Source organism: Sapajus apella, unplaced genomic scaffold (assembly GCF_009761245.1).
Source record: "Sapajus apella isolate SASKATOON/1434 unplaced genomic scaffold, GSC_monkey_1.0 scaffold94, whole genome shotgun sequence".
NCBI classification, from domain to species: Eukaryota; Metazoa; Chordata; class Mammalia; order Primates; family Cebidae; genus Sapajus; species Sapajus apella.
The window spans coordinates 3402903-3412755 of NW_022437034.1; the positions used below are offsets into that span (position 1 = coordinate 3402903).

At 39.8% G+C, this 9853-nt stretch overlaps 1 protein-coding gene, 1 long non-coding RNA gene and 1 other non-coding gene across 8 annotated transcripts in view; 1 reads left to right on the top strand and 2 right to left on the bottom strand.

The window, feature by feature from the left end:
* ASCC1 (activating signal cointegrator 1 complex subunit 1) overlaps positions 1 to 9853 on the bottom strand; it is a 133158-nt gene that overhangs the window by 89261 nt on the left and 34044 nt on the right. The window lies entirely within an intron of this gene.
* Positions 671 to 802, top strand: LOC116535460. Its single transcript, XR_004262208.1, has one exon. It is a non-coding gene; the product is annotated as a small nucleolar RNA SNORA36 family (small nucleolar RNA).
* The window catches only part of LOC116535387, a 1731-nt gene continuing 233 nt past the window's right edge, over positions 8356 to 9853 (bottom strand). Inside the window, exons 2-3 of the long non-coding RNA XR_004262181.1 lie at positions 9825 to 9850; positions 8356 to 9496 (exon numbers count right to left, since the gene is read on the bottom strand). This is a non-coding gene — a long non-coding RNA (uncharacterized LOC116535387). The remainder of the gene's footprint in view (positions 9497 to 9824; positions 9851 to 9853) is intronic.

Here is a 9853-nt window from a genome sequence, read left to right on the forward strand (position 1 = left end):
GAACTGCTTGAACCCAGGGGGCAGATGTTACAGTGAACCAAGGTTGTGCCACTGCACCCCAGCCTGGGCAACAGAGTAAGATGCTACCTTAAAAAACAAACAAACAAACAAACAAAAAGAACCAATTGGAACTTCAAGAGATAAAAAATAAAAGAGCTGCCTAGGCACGGTGGATCACGCCTGTAATCCCAGCACTTTGGTAGGTCTGTACTCAGATCACTGAGGCCAGGAGTTTGACACCAGTCTCACAAACATGGTGAAACACTATCTCCACTAAAAATACAAAAATCAGCCAGGTGTGATGGCGCGTGCCTATAATCCCAGCTACTTGGGTGGCTGAGGCACTAGAATCACTTGAACCCAGGAGGCGGAGGTTACAGTGAGCTGAGATCATGCCACTGCACTCCAGCCTAAGCAACAGAATAAGACCCCGTCTCAAAATATATATAAAAATAAAAAAGGAAAAATGATAATTCCATCTAATGGGATTAATAACAGATTAGACACTTCAAAAAAAAAAAATCAGTGAACTTGAAGACACAGCTACAGAAACTATACAACCTGAAGCAGCCTGGGTGATGGGATCAGTCATACCCAAACCTCAGCATTACATAATATACCCATGTAACAAACCTGCACATGTACCCCCTGAATTTAAAGTAGAAGCTGATTCCAAAGTGCCAAGTTTAGTTTAGGGCAGCTTCCCTGTTCTGTTAACTAAACTTTGGGACATTGAAATGGGATATGGGAAAAGACTGGTTAGAAAATATTATTCTATTCATTTGCCTCTCAGCTTACAAAAATGCCTGCTTGGGTCTAGTATATCAACAGTTAAAGATGCCCAGAAGAGATAGGACTGAAGGGGCTGAAGACTTACTGAGCCTGAACTAACGGACAAGTTACATTCAGTTTTAGGATTTGAACTAACAGACAAGTTACATTAAGTTTTAGGAAGTTGGGTCTGATGAGCTAAAATAAAAAGAAACTGAATTATTTTCATACATGGCTACTTTCCAGAAATAAAATAAAAACAAAATAGAAGCTGAAATTTGTTTTTAAAAAGAAGATAAACTGATTTTTAACATTATAAAACAGGAAAAATAAAAATTCTGAATAAATATTTAATTTTATTTCTTTTTTTTTTTTTTTCATGAACCATATATGAGACTTAAGGATTATTTAACTGTTTTTGAAAAACTGAAGCAGGAAAAAAGTCTGGTCAGAATCTCAGTAACTTATGTACCAATATCAAGCAATTTTTTTTTTTTTTAAGACGGTCTCACGCTATTCCCCAGGCTGTTCCCCAAGTGACACCACCTTGGCTCACTGCAACCTCCACCTCCCAGGTTCAAGCGATTCTCGTGCCTCAGCCTTCCAAGTAGCTGTGCTTATAGACATATGCCACCACACCCAGCTAATTTTTGTATCTTTAGTAGAGATGAGGTTTCACCATGTTGGCAGACTGGTCTCAAACTCCTGACCTCAAGTGATCCACTCACCTCGGCCTCCCAAAGTGCTGGGATTACAGGTGTGAGCCACCGTGCCCAGTCTCAAGTATTTTGATACACATGTAATCAGAGTTCCAGAAGGAAAAGAGAAAAAAGGAAAGAAAAGACATTCGAGAAAATAATGGCTGAAAATTATACAAAACTGGAGTGAAACAGCAAGACAGCAGACTAGGAAGCTCTAGGCCCTCACTCCCCCAAAGACATATCAAATAACAACATACGGACCAAAGTAGCATTGGGAAAACCCTAAAAACCAGTTAGGAAGTTGCAGGAACCAAACATACACCTAACCATGAAAAGATCACACTTCAAAGTGGTAGAAAATGTTGTGGCATTTTCATTCATCCTTGCCCCACTCAATCTGTCCCACCTTGTCCCACCAATGAGAAGAAGCTGCCCAGTCTCCAGCTCCTCCCTCAGGATGGAAGCAAAAATAGAACTAGCTTCAATGTTTTGGCTTGTCTGGGGCAGCCTGAGGGACTGGTTTCTGGTGGTATAGTGTAGATATCAGCTGGAGGCCACTGAAAGCAGTAGCAGGCACATGGCAGGGTGAGAGAGTGCAGATCATGAGTAACTGGGACGAAAGGATTGCTGGCAGAGGACTATAATAGACCACCTAAGGGTCCAAGAATAAGCAGGGGTAAGACTCAGTGAAATTAAGGCATTTAAAAGCAGCTACATATACAGGGGAACTTAAAAAAAAAAAAAGCACACACTACGATCTAGGCATGGTGGCCCATGTTTGTAGTCCCAGCTACTCGGGAGGCTGAGGCAGGAGGATCACTTGAGCCCAGGAGTTCAAGGCTACAGTGAGCCATGAATGTGCCACTGCACTCCAGCCTGGATGAGAATAAGGCCCAGTGTTTAAAAATTGTGTTTAATAAAAAAAAAAAAAAAAATGGCACATGCACAGGCCCAAGGAAGACACATCCCCAGAAAAGGTTTGAGAGGACTCTGGGATAATCTGAGATAATTTTTTTTTAATTACCAAAAGAATTAAGCATAACAGTATCTTATAAGTCCTTGAAAAAAGAAAAATTCATAAAACCATACCAATAAAAATTAGATAAATTACAAAGTAAGGGGAGAAGGTAGGTCTCCTGCTTATAGTAGGATTTAGAAAGCTAACTACTAAATGCAGAGAGAATGCTTTAGAGTTGGAAAATGATCAATTTGCAATGATCATGGTTAAAGACTGGATCAGGCAAGAATCATCAATGGAGGCAGAGCCCAAGGAGAGATGTTAATGAGGAACAGGATATTTGCACAGTCTTTAAGTATCTCTCTGCAGATTGCTTATTAGTTGCAAGACAAAAGTAAAATACAGTCATTACACTTAGGAGAAATTGGGTAGCATTCTGATTCAAGTATAACATCATCTATGTAAGGTAGATGCAGATTACATGCCCCCACATGTGATAGCCTGAGGACACAACATTACCTATATAGCACTCTGACTGAGAAAGTGCAACTTAAAGCTAAACACAAGGAAACATAAGAAAAACACAAAATAAAGAATGCTCTCGGCCGGGCGCGGTGGCTCAAGCCTGTAATCCCAGCACTTTGGGAGGCCGAGGCGGGTGGATCACGAGGTCAAGAGATCGAGACCATCCTGGTCAACATGGTGAAACCCCGTCTCTACTAAAACTACAAAAAATTAGCTGGGCATGGTGGCACGTGCCTGTAATCCCAGCGACTCAGGAGGCTGAGGCAGGAGAATTGCCTGAACCCAGGAGGCGGAGGTTGCGGTGAGCCGAGATCGCGCCATTGCACTCCAGCCTGGGTAACAAGAGCGAAACTCCGTCTCAAAAAAAAAAAAAAAAAAATACGAATGCTCTCGAGGCCGGGCATGGTGGCTCACACCTGTAATCCCACACTTTAGGAGGTCAAGGTGGGTGGATTGCTTGAACTCAGCAGTTCGAGACTAGCCTGGGCGACACAGTGAAATCCCATCTCTACCAAAAATACAGTTAGTCGGGCATGGTGGTGCATGCCTGTAGTCCCAGCTATTCAGGAGGCTGAGGCGAGAGGACAGCCTAGGCCTGGGAGGTTGAGGTTGCAGTCAGCTGAGATAGTGCCACTGCACTCCAGCCTGGGCAACAAAGTGAGATCCTGTCTAAAAAAAAAAGGCTAGATACTATATGGGATAAATCAAGGAAAAAAGGCTAAAGAGGACTATATTCTTCAGTTATGTCAACAATATAAAATTCAGAAAGGGTATGAAAATGTTCCTGCTAAAAGAGGTTGAAGAGACATAAAAACTAAGCTGGGTATGGTGGCTCATATCTATAATTCCAACACTTTGGGAGGCTAAAGCCAGAGGATCACTTGAGGCCAGGAGTTTGAGATCCTCCTGGTCAACATAGCAAGACCCTGTCCCTACAAATTAAAAAAAAAGAGAGAGGAAGAGAGACAAAAAACTAAATGCAATGCCTGATCTCACCCTGGATCTTGTACTGAAGGGGGAAAATATTATAAAGGATGGTATTAGATCTTATGCCATTAAAGCTTATACTTTTTTATGGCATATTCCTTATACTATCTTTATACAAATTTTTGCACATTATTTCCAATAAAAGAAATTTTAAAAGTCTGCCAGATAAGAATGACAACAAATTTCTTTTTTTTTTTTTTTTTTTGAGACAGAGCCTCACTCCGTTACCCAGGCTGGAGTGCAGTGTTGTGATCTCAGCTCACTGCAGCCTCTGTCTCCCAGGCTCAAGCAATTCTCCCTGCCTCAGCCTCTGGAGTAGCTGAGATTACAGGCACCCGCCACCACACCAAGCTAATTTTTGTAGAGATGGGGTTTCCCCACGTTGGCCAGGCTTGACTCAAACTCCTGACCTCAAGTGATCCACCTGCCTCGGCCTTCCAAAGTGCTGGGATTACAGGCATGAGCCACTGACCCCAGGCAACAAAAAATTTATTATTAGAAACTATACCTGGCCAGGTGTGGTGGCGTGTCATCCCAGCACTTTAGGAGGCTGAAGGAGGTAGATTGCTTGAGCCCAGAAGTTTGACACCAGCCTCGGCAACATGGCAAAACCCCATCTCTACAAAAAATACAAAAATTAGCTGGGCATGGTGGTATACACTTATAGTACCAGCTACTTGGGAGGCTGAGGTGGGAGGATTGCTTCAGCCCGGGAGGTGGAGGTTGTGGTGAGCCAAGATTGCACCATTGCACTCCAACCTGGGTATCTGAGTAAGACTCTGTCTCAGTAAAAAAAAATTTTTAATAAAAAATAAAGAAACTGTACATGCCAGAAGACAGTGAAATTATGTGTTCACAGTGTTGAAAGAATAAATTATCTACTTAGAATTCTGTAACTAATAAAAATCTTTCAAAAAAGAAGGTGAATTAAAATTTTTTTCAAACAAATAAAAGCTGAGAGAAATTATTTCCAGCAGATCTGAACCGTAAGAAATGTTAGGCTGGGCACAATGGCTCACGCCTGTAATCCCAGCGCTTTGGGAGGGTGAGGTGGGTGGATCACCTGAGGTCAGAAGTTGGAGACCAGCCTGGCCAACATGGTGAAACCCTGTCTCTACTAAAAATACAAAAATTAGCTGGGCATGGTGGCAGGTGCCTGTAATCCCTCCTACTCAGGAGGCTGAGGCAGGAGATCTCTTGAACTTAGGAGCGGAAGGTGCAGTGAGCTGAGATTGCGCCATTACATTCCAGTCTGGGTGACAGAGCAAGACTCTGTCTCAAAAAAAAACAACAAAAAAAGAAACGTTACAAGATGTTGTTTTTATAAAGAAGGAAAACAGACAACAACAAGAAGGCAAAGGCCAGGAGGAGGAATGGATAATATATTGTAAGGTTCTTGCATTAAACATAAGGTGGTGTAATATTACTTGAAGGTAAACTGTGATAAGTCAAATGTATTGTATTGTAAACCTTAGAGCACTTATTTAAAAATAAATAAAACAAGTATAGCTAATAAGCCAATATTTTTGATAAAATAATTTTTAAACCCTCCAAAAAAAAAAGAAAAAAAAATTTCCTTAGGGCAGTTGACAAAAAAATTAAAAAGAAAAGAAAATGAACTAATTAATTAATTAAAACCCTCAATCCAGCTGGGCACAGTGGCTCATGCCTGTAATCCCAGCTCTTTGGGAGGCCGAGATGGGTGGATCACCTGAGGTCAGGAGTTCGAGACCAGCCTGACCAATAAAGTAAAACTCTGTCTCTACTAAAAAAAATACAAAAATTAGCCAGGAGTGGTGACATACACCTATAGTACCAGCTACTCAGGAGGCTGAGACACAGAATCACTTGAACCCAGGAGGTGGAGGCTGCAGTGAGCTAAGATTGCGCCACTGCACTCTAGCTTGGGTAACAGAGCCAGACTCTGTCTTAAAAAAATTAAAAAATAAAACCCTCAATTAAAAAAAAAATGGGATACAAAGACAAACAGAAACAAGCAAAAAAAAGAAAACCAAAAAAAAAAAAATAATAAAGAAGAGACAAAGAGAAAAAACAAAGAATAAGATGGTAGATTTAAACCCATCCATAGTTAGAATTACATTAAATGTAAATGTTCTATCTGCTGCAGTTAAAAGGCAGAAATGCCGGGCTGCAATTTAAAAAAAAGAAACAATACCCAACTATACACTGTCTAAAATAAACCCATTTTGAATATAAAGATATAAATATGTTAAAAGGATAGAAATTATAGTGTAAACACTAATCAAAAGAAAGTTAGAACGGTTATATTAACTTCAAAAAAGTAGACTTCAGAACAAGGAATATTAACAGGAATAGAGAAGGACATTTCATAGTTCTAAAAGGATCTTATCAATAAAATGTGAAAAAAACTGAAAGAACTGAAAAGCGAGACAGATGAATCCATAGTTACAGCTGGAGATTTCAACACTCCTCTCTCAGCAATTAAAAGAACAAGTAGATAGAAAATCAGTATGGATACAGAAGACATAAAGATAACTAACGACCAGTATGACCTTTATAATATTTATAGGACACTGTTATGGACTGTATGTTTGTGCTCCCCTCAAATTCACATGACAAAACTAATCTCCATAGGACAGTATTTGGAGATGGGGTCTTTGCGTGGTAATCAGGTCATGAGAGGAGAGCCCTCATGATGGGATTAGTGTCTCTATAAGAAGGAAAAGACGGCCAGGCATGGTGGCTCACGTCTGTAATCCTAGCACTTTGGGAGGCTGAGGCAGGTGCCATCACCTGAGGTCAGAAGTTAAGAGACCAGCCTGGCCAACATGGCAATACCCCATCTCTACTAAAAATACAAAAATTAGCTGGGCGTGGTGGCATGCATCTGTAATCCCAGCTACTCAGGAGGCTGAGGTAGAAGAATCACTTGAATCTGGGAGACAGAGGTTGCAGTGAGCCAAAGATGGCACCACTGCACTCCAGCCTGAGCAACAGTGCGAGACTGTCTCAAAAAAAAATAAGAAAAAGAAAAAGAAATGCAAGACACATTTCTGATAAAGGACATGTATTTAGAACATGTAAGACTTTTTCCAACACATAGTAAGAAACAAAAGAAATTAAAAATGAGCAACAGAATACTTTTTTAAAAAAAAGGTTAAAATGGTACATTTTAAGTTACGCATATTTCACCATAAAGAGAAAAGCTAAAATACCATCAACAACAAAAATGAACAAAATATTTGAAAAGGTACTTCACAAAGGCAGATATACAAATGGCCAATGAGCACATGAAAAGATGCTTCGCAGCATTAGCTGTGAGAGAAATGTATGTAAAAACCACAATGAGCAACCATGATGAGATGCCCACTAGAGAAGGTTAAATTAAAATAAGATAAACACCACTAAGTGTTGCTAAGAATGTGGAGCCACCTAAACTCTCATACATCATTTGTGGCAGTGTAAAAGAGGCACAACCACCTTGGGAAAAGATCTGACCATTTCCTATAAAACTAAACATACACCTGCACATGATCCAACAATTACACTAGTAAGTATTTACCCAAGAGGTATTATACTGAACACAAAGATTTGTGCATAAATTTATAATGGCCAAAGACTATAAACCATCCAAACATCTATCAGGGTTGAATGGATAAAGTGGTAAATTCATGCAAAGAAATACCGCTCAGCAACAAAAAGCAGCAAACCCCTATAACGCACAACATGAATGACTCTCAAAAATATTATGTTGAACGAAAAAAGTCACACAAAAGGCTACATATTGTGTAATTCCATTCATATAAAATTCTAGAAAAGGGAAACCTAATAGCAACACAAGGTAGATTAGTGGCTGCCTGGAATCAGTGGTAGGAGGTTAAGAGGGGAGGGAGTGAGGATCAACTGTAAAGAGGAAACATATTTGAGGGTGATGTAAATATTCAGTATCTTGTTGTGATGGTTGTTACACTGGTGTATATCCTTATCAAAACTCATCAAGCCATCTTCCTAAACCGAGTGCATTATAATATTATATATAAAGTACCTCATTAAAACTGACTTTTAAAACAGAATGGAAAAAACTATGAAAAAATTTAAAGTTTACATTCCCTTAACCCATGTTATTCTACCTCTTAGAATTTATCCCAAAGAAACCAGGAGTCAAAGACAAAAAGATGCATGTATAGATGTTCACTGCAGTGTTAACAAAAATAATTTCCTCTAATGTTCCATCAATGAGGAATGATTAAACTAGGGTACATTCATAGATTATTTCAGAGCAATTAAAAATGAGAGTTAGATTCTTATGTATGGACCTGAAATATCATAAATATTAATAAAAAAGGTAATAACAAAACAGAATATTTTTTGTTTGTTTTTTTGGGGGTTTTTTGGTAGAGACAAGGTCTTACTACATTGCCTAGGCTGAACTCCTGGGCTCAAGCTATCCTCCTGCCTCAGCCTCCTGAGTAGCTGGGGTGCCTGCCACTGCACCTGGAGAATAAATGTATATTACAAATGTACATATATCTTCAAAAAATTTGTGAGCTAAGAGATTTTGTACTAAGAGATGCTATCTTTTTCCTATGCTATTAAGCAAGGGAATGTTGAGATCATCCCTATTTTAGAGACGAGGAAACTCTCAGAGATGTCAAATGAGTTTCAGAGGAGCCAAAAGAACTAAAAACCACAGTCTTTCAAAAAACAAGTGCTATCTCAGTGAACAGGTATATGCTCTTCAAACCTTCTAGAAGAGAACTCACCTAAATTGAGATCATAAATGCAGAGTACTACTGAAAAAATGCCTACAGGCTTTCATAGCCATCTTTGTGTCATTCTAACATCAAAATGAAACTTACTAAAAATCTCTTCCACATATTGTCGATAATGGGCCCTTCCTTATTTCCTCTTTAATGCTGTGCCTATTTCCAGCTGTTATCAGGGCCTGATTTGAAGACAGAAAGGAGGCTATGTTAATATGCAGTCTCCCTGAAAGCAGGAAGGAAGTCCTTTGGACTGATTAAGGCCAGCATGATATTCACAGCGAACAAGCTCATTTTGGCCAAATTAAAGCAGTAATTTCAATGTTTGTTCCCTGTCAGCCATGTCAGCAGGCAAAAAAAGAAAAGAAAGCAGACTTGCATGCACACACCCAGAAAAAAAAAAACGCTAACTTATTACAGTCTACTTGTTTCATACCCAGTATTTGTATCATTCCAAAAAATACACACAATGACTGAGCTTCAACTAGTTCGCATTTACAAGGTAAAATAATTTCAAAACTTACCAGCCTCCATTCCCCCAAAAATTACTGGGCTGTATTGAAACCTTAGCATTCCTGATCTCCTACCCAATCTTCCCTTCCCATTGAGAATGAAATCATCTTGTTATGAAATGTTAAGGGGGAAAATGATTTTCTAATGGTTCACTGATATCAAGCTCCACATATATGTATGTGCCTTATAGACATGGCCTTATCTGAGCACATAAATGTAAAATTAGTCACTTAAAAATTGGTTTTACAAATACAAAAACCAACCAGGTATGGTTGATTAAACTCATTAAAACTGACCTTTTGGCCGGGCGCGGTGGCTCAAGCCTGTAATCCCAGCACTTTGGGAGGCCGAGGCGGGTGGATCACGAGGTCAAGAGATCGAGACCATCCTGGTCAACATGGTGAAACCCCGTCTCTACTAAAAATACAAAAAATTAGCTGGGCATGGTGGTGCGTGCCTGTAATCCCAGCTACTCAGGAGGCTGAGGCAGGAGAATTGCCTGAACCCAGGGGGCGGAGGTTGCGGTGAGCCGAGATCGTGCCATTGCACTCCAGCCTGGGTAACATGAGTGAAACTCCGTCTAAAAAAAAAAAAACAAAACAAAACAAAACAAAAAAAACTGACCTTTTACAGTTACAGGTGGTGAGCACCTG